The sequence below is a fragment of the Rattus rattus genome, chromosome 3, assembly GCF_011064425.1.
Source record: "Rattus rattus isolate New Zealand chromosome 3, Rrattus_CSIRO_v1, whole genome shotgun sequence".
In the NCBI taxonomy this organism is placed as follows: domain Eukaryota; kingdom Metazoa; phylum Chordata; class Mammalia; order Rodentia; family Muridae; genus Rattus; species Rattus rattus.
Window position 1 is genome coordinate 53,412,444 of NC_046156.1, and position 10,016 is coordinate 53,422,459.

The 10,016-nt window shown below is 47.3% G+C and overlaps 1 pseudogene; it reads right to left on the reverse strand.

The window, feature by feature from the left end:
• Positions 1–9,238: 9,238 nt before the first annotated feature.
• LOC116897439 lies at positions 9,239–9,339 on the reverse strand (annotated as a pseudogene).
• Positions 9,340–10,016: the final 677 nt, after the last annotated feature.

Sequence of the window (10,016 nt, forward strand, 5' to 3'; positions counted from 1 at the left end):
ACTTTGTAGATGCTGGACAAGCACGCTACTCAGCCCCAGCCCCAGTCCCAGATCATAACTTTTTATCCAACATATTCTTCCTTGAACCTAAGCATCAAGAACAATTTCCCCTGGATCTTCGGGTCTTTTCTGGGACTTCCAGGATTACATAAGATTTTGATTAAATAAACTTGCTATGATGTCTTTGTTAGTCTGCCTCTTGTTACAGGAGTGTAAGTTGGGACCTTAGGTTGCTGTGAGGGTTTCAGTTCTGCCAGAGCAGGGTTTTTGATGAACTCTGTGGGAGGGGAATCTGTCTTTCTTGCTGTTGAACCTCCCCGGGCTCAGCCCAGCGCTTGCACACGGGCGGCGGGCATGAATCGCTACAGCAGGGATGGGGACAGGAGCCCACATTTACTCAGCTCTCCTGGGTGAGTGCCAGGAACGGTTCAGGGTGCCCTCCAGGCATAACACAATCCACACCAGGCCCAGGAGCAGACCCAGCCCACCCCCACCTGTTTCCTGTCTGCCTGGCGAAAGGCTTTTTAAAAGGCTGCGCTTCCCCCAGGCCTTGCCTCATGCAGGCCCCTGCAGTAGGATCAATATTGAGACCCTCACACGGGATCTGGAAGGGGGAAGAGGGCCAAGGCCTTGGTGTCCTGCAGCTGTGGCTGGTGCTCTGGCAAGCAGGGCCATGCAGATGTGAGTTCTTTCCTGAAGCAGGGTCTGGTACCCAGTTACCACCTCGGAGCCAGAGGACAGTTGGCAGAGCTGCAGGACAGTGTGACTTCTGCCACACAGCCAGGTGGGTGGAGCCTGGACCTCAGCAGGGCTCCTGGTAGCTTTGGACCCTTGCCAGCCTCCCTCCCCTGTTCAGACAGAGCAGAGGACCCTCCGGGACTCAGCCCTGCCTCTGCCTGCAGCCCCACCCCATATCTCAAACCACTTTCTGTTCAAAATTCCCCCTGCAGTGGCTGCAGTGAGCTGAACCCTGCTGACTCACTCAGTGTGAACACTACCCTGGTTTTACAGGCCCAGAGCCACAAGGCCAGCAAGTAACAAAGGCAGGTTTGACTCCAGGTTTTCCTGACCTCAGTCCTCACCCCTCCTCACAAGGGCCATTGATGCTGGGTGTCAGATGAGGGAGGAGGACAAGCGGACTTCTACTTAGAGGGTGGGGCTGACGCCATGGCAGCAGGTTCTGCCACGGTGCTTGGTGCTTCCACCTGAGCACCACAGAACAGCTCCCTGGCGACAGCCCCAAGGCTGGCATGATTCTTATGGAACTGAGGGTGTTCAACGGCTGCCTAGAAGAGCCAGGCTCACCAAAATGGTGGGGCTAGGGGTTGCCAATGCAGATTGGTAGTGTTGACAGAAACACTTCAGAGGTCATTTCAAAACTGACAGAGATCGGAGCTCAGGAGACGCGTCACCAGGCTCGTGGCTTGGGAGGTCGGCTTAGACGACCACCTTGGTTTCTTCAGGGTTTTGGGGTTGACTGGCACCCAGGATCCCAACAAGCATGTTCCGTACTCACTGAGTCTGTACACCAGGACACCTAGTGGAGACTGTCAGCTCCCTGGACTGGAATGTTCCTGCCTGTTGACAGAGTGGCTCAAATGACACAGGCCTTGTTCTAAGAACACCAAAGGTGTTCAGATAAGGCAGCCAGGTGGGCCGGAGGCCCAACTCCATCCCTGGGATCTCAAGTTATCCATTCACTGCCTTACGCATTCAGCAAATATTTGAGCACCACTCATACCTCGCTCGCCCTCAGCTGCTCAGAATGGAACGTTCAGGCATTGTGAGCGGAGCCTGAGGCTCTTACATTCCCAGGTGGAAAGCATTTTCTTGCCTCCTTTTTTAAAAGATTAATTAATTAATTTAATTAATTAATTTAGATTTATTAATGTCTCTAATGTATGTGAGTACACTGTCCCTGTCTTCAGACACACCAGAAGAGGGCATCGGATCCCACTACAGATGGTTGTGAGCCACCATGTGGTTGCTGGGAATTGAACTCGGGACCTCTGGAAGAGCAGTCAGTGCTCTTAACCTCTGAGCCATCTCTCCAGCCCCATTTTCCTGTTTCCTGTTGTCTTGGAAACTACTTCTCCTTTTATCGATTACCTCAGGCAGGTGAGCTCCATTTCTTTCTTTCTTTCTCTCTCTCTCTCTCTCTCTCTCTCTCTCTCTCTCTCTCTCTCTCTGTCCCTCCCTCCCTCCCTCCCTCCCTCCCTTCCTTCCACAATTTCTTTAGATGTGTCCCAGGACCACCGGTTTGGTTATCAGGTGGTCAGTACTCAACCTCACTGATAAAAGTGCACGAACCAAGATAAGGTGCTCAGGTGGGTTCCTGGCACAAAGGAAGAAAGGAAGGAAAGAAAAGTACCAGGAAAACAAGCCAGGGAAGTCATCAATGTTTGTACAGCACAGGCAAACAAACAAAACACTAAGGATAACATGGGACACTGGAATCGGCTCAGAGAGATGTCCCTGCAGTTGGGACAGGTACTGCTCTTGTAGAAGACCCACATTTGGCTCCCAGCACCCCAGAAGGAGGATCACAGTGTCTGTAACTCCAGCTGCAGGGCATCCAACCCCTTCTTCTGGACTCTGAGAGCATTTGCACTCACCCATGCACATTCCCACACACAGAGACAATAAATCTTTTTTAAAGTGAATATGAGGGTGGAGAGATGCTCTTCCAGAGGTCCTGAATTCAATTCCCAGCAACCACATGGTGGCTCACAACCATCTGTAATGGGATCTGATGTCCTCTTCTGGTGTGTGAAGACAGCAACAGTGCACTTATATAAATAAAAATTAATGAAAAAATATATCTCGCCAGGTAGTAGCACATGTCTTTAGTCCTAGCACTTGGGAGGCAGAAGCAGGAAAATCTCTGAGTTTGAGGCCAGCCTGAGCTACAGAGTTAAGTTCCAGGACAGCCAGGGATACAACAGATACAACCCTGTGTCAAACAAACAAACAAAGAATATATCTCGCTGGGCATGATGGCACAGACCTTTAATCCCAGCACTCAGAAGGCGGAGGCAGGCAGATAAATCTCTGTGAGCTCGAGGCCAGCCTGGTCTACATAGGGCTCCAGGATAGCCAGCACTACGTAGAGAGAGCCTGTCTTAGAACAGAAGGGATCTATCTCAGCAGGGAGAGTTATCTCTCTGATTCCCTCACATCTTCAGGTGTACAGCGTTTCTTCCCACCTTCTGGCCCCAGGCTGGTCTATTTACAGTTGTAAAGCAGAATTTTCCTTGGGCCTTTGAAACAGCTCAGAGGGTAAAGGTGCCCGTAGCACAGGCCTAACAACCTAAATTCAATCTTCAGAGCCCAGGGAAGATGGAGAACAGGCTCCCAAAAGTCGGTCTCTGGTTTCCACATGCATACTATGACATGTAAACACAGACACAACACACACACACACACACATACACACACACACACACACACACACACACACACACACACGCACACACCACAATTATAACGTTTAAAAACAAATACTTACACAGAAAAATCCCCACTACTTCCTCTGAGCCACATCAAAAGATGTTAACTGCCGACCCAGCCATTTGTGACATATGCTGTGTCTCAGAGGAAGCTAACATCTCTATATTGCTATTTGTGTCTCAGCCTGGAACACAGCTGCTCCCCAGGGGTCTTTCACTTTGGCATTCGTGCCTCCCATGCCCTGTGAAGTAGAATACGATGGCATCGGAACCACTTGAATCTGAGCGCGGTTGAGCATGCCTCGAGTCCTAGCACTCGGGAGGTGGTGGCAGGTAGATTCTCTGTGAGTTCTCAAGGCTAGCCTGGTCTACACAGTGAATCCCAGGAGACCCAGGACTGGTAGAGAGATCCTGTCTCAATAAAAGGGAATTTCTTGAAAACAACAGCAGTGGGTTTCCGTAGTTCATTTTCACAACTATGGCATGCTTATTTTTTTTTTTTTTTTTGGTTCTTTTTTTGGTTCTTTTTTTTGGAGTTGGGGGCCGAACCCATGGCGTGCTTATTTTATCGATAGCAATCAGTCAGCCTGCTGGAGAATGTTCCATAGACCTGTCTTCAACCTCTCCAGGTTAGTGTAGAGACCGTGCTATGCCTGGCCTTGGCCTCATCCCAGCTCTTAACTACAGCTCATCTTGAGAGCCCAGACCCTGCAGGTGCCTGGTGTTCTTTTTGCTCACTGCTAGGCTCTTCCCCATTGCAGAGTCAAAACCGGGATCACGTCTCCTGAAACACCGTGCGAACGAAAGAGTGAAGGATAATCATAACTACTGGTTTGTTAGTTTGTTGTACTCGTTTTAGTTTTTGGGTTTACTTGGAATTTTTTTCATTTGTTTTTTGTTTGTTTGTTTGACTGGTTCTTGTTTCTTGTGACACAGGGTTTCTCTGTGTAGCCCTGGCTGCCTGGAACTTGCTCTGTAGACCAGGCTAGCCTTGAACTCCAACTGCCTCTGCCTCCCAAGTGCTGAGAATAAAGGTATGCACCACCTCTGCCCAGGTTGGTTGCTGTTTTGGGGAGAGCTTCTCACTCTATAGCCCACACTAGCCTTGGACTTTCAGTGGTCTCTTCCTTTTTTAAGGGGTGTTTCATTTTTCATTGTTTCTTGGTTTGAGTCAGGGTCTCTCTTGGTAGCTCTGGATGTCCTGGAACCAGTCTATGTTTATCAGTCTGACCTAGTACTCAGAAAGATTCTCTGCCCCTGCCTCTGCCTCTGCCCCTGCCCCTGCCCCTGCCCCTGCCCTGCCCTGCCCTGCCCTTGCCCTATTAAAGGCAAAAGCCACCACATCCTGTTCTTCAGTCTTTTTTTTTTTTTTTTTTTTGTAAGAGTTTGTCTGGCCTGGCTTATCCTGGATCCAACTATCCCTAAACCAGCCCCCAGGAAAGAGCTGGGATCCCCAACCCCTCTTCAGTCTTCTTGACTCAGTCTTTCTTTCATGTGCTGGCTAAGAATCCAGATGGTAGTCATGACACAGTCTTTTTTTTTTTTTTTTTTTTGGAGCTGGGGACCAACCCAGGGCCTTGCGCTTGCTAGGCAAGTGCTCTACCACTGAGCTAAATCCCCAACCCCCGACACAGTCTTAAGAGGGTTGTCCCATCCACATTACTGTTTATCTTAGGGTTGCTATGGCTACGAAGAAACACTGTGGGGAGGAAGTGGTTATCACTTCCACATCATGGTCCATCACTGAGGGAAGTCAGGACAGGAACTCAAACAGGGTGGAGCTTGGAGGCAGAAGCTGGTGCAAAGGCCATAGAAGGGTGCTACTTACTGACTTGCTCCTCATGGCTGGCTCAGCCTGCTTTCTGATGGAATCCAGGACTGCCATCCCAAGGGGTAGCCCCACCCACAATGGGTTGGGCTCTCCCCCTTCAATCTCTAATTAAGAAAGTGCCCTAGAGCTGGATCTTATTGAGATATTTTCTCAACTGAGGTTCTCTCTTCAATGACTCTAGCTCCTGTCAAGTTGACACAAAACCAGCCAGCAAACTGTTCATGATCTGTCTTTCCCTAAAGTTTGTAGGAAGCCAATGATTATGATTTACTCCTGTGAAATACTCCGGGCATAGCATGGTGGTTGGAGCTGCACGACGTCGGTGATGTTTTTAACAAAGGTTAGAAAGGCTATTCCCTTCCTGTTACACCTGTATTCCAGTGTGCGGCTCTCAGGGGAGTAAGGCTCCACGCCAGCCCTGCTACCCAGGTGTGCGAATGCTCTGCCTGGGTCTCCAGAGCTAAGCATTCACCTGTTGCCTGGTGCTCAGAGGAGAGCCACAGCAGTGTGGGCTGCAGGACACCTGCTGTTTGTCTCGGAGGAGCCTGAAAAGCACCTGGTTGCCCATGGGAGGAGGCCCTGGGGCTGGAGTCCACAGTGTTCCCAGTCTCAGGTCACTTCACTCAAGTGCAATTCCTCAGTACAGCTGTCTGTCTCTATTCTACAGCTGTTCTCTGCCGACAGCCCTTGCTCTGCCTGTCACTCAGAGTGATTCACCTGCCTCGGCCTACTGAGCGCTGCACCACCACACTCAGCGAATTAATATTTAACATTTTTAAATAATCATAATTTCATTTTATGTGTGTGCCTGTTTTGCCAGTGTATGTGTGTGTGTGTGTCTATGCACACATGACTATACATGTATACATATACATGCCTGCTACCTGAGGAAGCCAGAAAAAGGCAAGGCGGATCCCCTAGAACTGGGGTTGCAATCAGGTGAGCTATTATATGTGTCCTGCGAACTGAACCTGGGTCTTCTTTTTGTCTTTTTTTTTTTCTGTCCCGGAACTTGCTATTTAGAGCAGGCTGACCTTGAACTCACAAAGATGACCAGCCTTTGCCTACTGGGATCAAAGGCATGTGCCACCACTTCTAGCTTAGAAGATGGCTTTGCCACTGAGACAACTCTCTGGCTGGGGCTCACCACTTATTTGTTTGTTTGTTTGTTTGTTTGTTTATCTTTGAGATAGGATCTCATCGTGTAGCTCTGGGTGGCCTAGAACTTGCTATATATATAGTGAAATCCCTGAAGCCTGAAACCCACAGAGACTGCTCGCCTCTGCTTCTCCAGGGATGGGATTAAACCCATGAGCCACTACTAAGCCGCTGACTTAAAGACGGAGCTGTTAATGCACACATGCCAATGAGCTGCCTGTGCGGATGCTAAAACGGAACCCCAGTCAACATCGAGGGCAGCAGCTTTTCTAAACTATGGGGCCATCATCCCTCCAGCCCCGGGATTTCAAGTGTTAATCAAATCCAATTTATCTATTTTCTAAATTTCTTTGTGTCCTTCAAGGTTCATTCCAAGCCAGGAGGTGGTAGAAATAACCTTTGATGCACTTGGGAGGCAGAGGCAGGCAGATCTCTGAGTTTGAGGCCAGCCTTAGCTACAGAGCAAATTTCAGGACAGCCAAGGCTACACAGAGAACGCCTGTCTCAAAAAACCAAAAAACCAAACCCAAACAAAACAGAAACGATTTATTCTAACCCTACCTCTACATAACTCGGCTAAGATAAACACTGGTGCAATAAACACGGTAGTGGGTGTGTATGGTCACACACACACACACACACACACACACACACAAACACACACGACTTTAATGCTTGCAAAGGGGAACCTACCTCTGTGAGTTTGAGGCCAGCCTGATCTATCTGTCGAGTTCCAAGACAGAAAGTTCTACATAAAAAGATCCGGTTCTAAAACTAATAATAGGGGCTGGAGAGATGGCTCAGCGATTAAGAGCACTGACTGCTCTTCCAGAGGTCCTGAGTTCAATTCCCAGCAACCACATGGTGGCTCACAACCATCTGTAATAGGATCTGATGCCCTCTTCTGGTGTGTCTGAAGCAGCGACAGTGTAGTCATATACATAATATAAATAAATAAATAAAAATCTTAAAAAAACTAATAATAATAATAAATGTGGAAGTCTACAGTACAAAGATATTTGCTCACCCTAAACCTTTAGTTTAGACTTACAGCTTTTGTGTTTGTGTCTACAACATATCGCAAATTAATTTTTGCACTATATGCTGACTATGAAACTAGTGTTGAGAGTTTCTAGTAATTTTTTTCCCTTGCCAACTGATGTCGAGCAATTTCAGCACTGCTTGTTGGCACCCTTTCCCCTTAATTCTTGATCAGGGGATCTAAGGTGGCACTGGTTAAGCGGTTTCCGCAGGGGTTAGGGTCGCAGCACCTGTTCGCTCCCGCCGCGAGAGGGCGCTGCGTGACCAGACGCCAGAGGTACGGAGCACAGAACCCGGTGTGTGTAGCCTGCTACCTGAGCTCGGGAGCCTGACTTTAGCCTGAACCCTCAATCCGCCTTGCATCTTCTGCCCCAGAGAGAAGCAGAAGGGAGGAATCCTAGGGAGTGAATGTTCAACCCCACAGGGTAGGGGTAAGGATGGAAGGACACTGCATTGTCTGCAGAACTTGTCCTGGGACAGGTGTCCTCACGTCAGTGATCTGAGACCCTTTGTCTTCTGGTGCAAAAAAACGCCCCTGTTCCCCACTCCCTGGACCTCAACCGGAGTCCTTGCTCCTCTACATAAATCAAAGTCCATTCATCCCAATTCCACAAACTCCTCCCCTCGGTTATTTAATTTTCATCTTCTAAAAAACTAATATTTACAATTGCAAACATTTTAAAGTGCATTTGATTGGACTAATTACCAGAGGATCTTTCTGGAAAGATCATTAGTATGCATTCATCAGCAATTCAGTCTTTACAACACCGATAATTAAAACGCAGCTTTCGTTGTGGTGCAGAGAGATAGAAACTGCAACAACTATTTTATTGTCAATTTTTTTCTTTTTTTTCAGAGCTGAGGACCGAACCCAGGGCCTTGTGCTTGCTAGGCAAGCACTCTACCACTGAGCTAAATCCCCAACCCCTTATTGTCAATATTTTAAACTATCAAACTGTCCCCATGCAGACATGGCAGCAGGCAATAGGTCCATTGAAATTTCTAGAACTCTCTGAAGAGTTTGGACTTTCCCATTTTAAAAAGCAGCTGGGACGCTGCAAAGCAAATAGCTCTAGTCTTAAAAATAAAAACTAAAAGATGTCCCCTTCAATAGAAAAGACTTTTCCCTTTGAGACTGGATTCACTGTGTAACCCGAGTTGTATTACAGGGTGCACCACAACACCTAGGCAAAGAACACTTTTTAAAAAGAGTTTTTACTTATGTATACAAGTGCTCTATTTGTATGTATGCCTGCATGACAGAAGACAGCATCAGACTGAAGAGGGCATCAGATCCCCTTACAGATGATTGTGAGACACCATGTGGGTGCTGGGATTTGAACTCATGACCTCTGGAAGAGCAGTCAGTGCTCTTAACCAGCCATCTCTCCAGCCCCTCAAAGAACACTTTTCATGTTGCATAGAGAATAAGCCAGCTATTAGTAAAGAAGGTGGGTTTAAAATTAGTTTCTACTTAAGCTGAAGACAGAGAAATGAGCTGTCTGTATAAGCCCGCTATTTTCCATTCTGTGTATATCACAGAACCACTTTCAGTCGCTGGCATAGCCTCAGGTCACATTATATTTACGGGGCCACTGACTTAGGCCTGTGTGTGTGTGTGTGTGTGTGTGTGTGTGTGTGTGTGTGTGTGTGTGTTTTGTTTGTTTGTTTGTTTTGGAGCTGAGGACGGAACCCAGGGCCTTGCGCTTGCTAGGCAAGCGCTCTACCACTGAGCTAAATCCCCAACCCCTATATATTTTTAAATATGGAACACTTTACAAATGTTCGTGTCATCCTTGTGCAGGGGTCATGCTAATCTCTGTATTCTCATTTCAGTTTATGTGGTGCTGGAGAGAGTACTTCTATATACATCTAAAATTAAATTCAGGGTAGATATTTCTCCAAAGAAGATAACCAACCAGGGTCAGCAGGCAGATGGGATGCTGCTCCAATCACAATCATCAGGCAAATGCAAATCAAAACTAACTGATTTGCACCCACTAGAATAGCTGTTAATACCCCAGGGTGTGCTTGGCCATGGTAGAGAGTGCGCTGGGCTCATAATTCCGGGTCTAAAAAGCAAACGAAGGAAAAACAAAATAATAGTGTTGACTGTGGAAGAATTAGAGCGCGCGTGCACTGCTGCTGGGAAGTCAAGGGCCACAATGATCGTGCAGAATTTTACAGAGATTCTTGGAAGAAAAAGAAAGGATTACTATGGCATCCAGCTGTTACACTTCTGGATAAAAATACCAAAAAAAAAAAAGTGAAAGTAAGATTAAAATTAAAAAATTCTGGTTTTTCCAGACATGGCTCTCTGTGTAGCCCTGGTTGTTCTGGAACTCACTCTGTAGACCAGACTGGCCTTGAACTTACAGAAATTCACCTGCCTCTGTCTCTCTGTGCTGGCTAAATTTTTATTTTTAAGATTTAATTTTATTCTACGTGCATGTGTCTATATGCATGCAATTCCCCAGAATTGGAATTCCTGAGGATTTGAGGGTTTTGTTTGCTTGTTTGTTTGTTTATTTATTTCA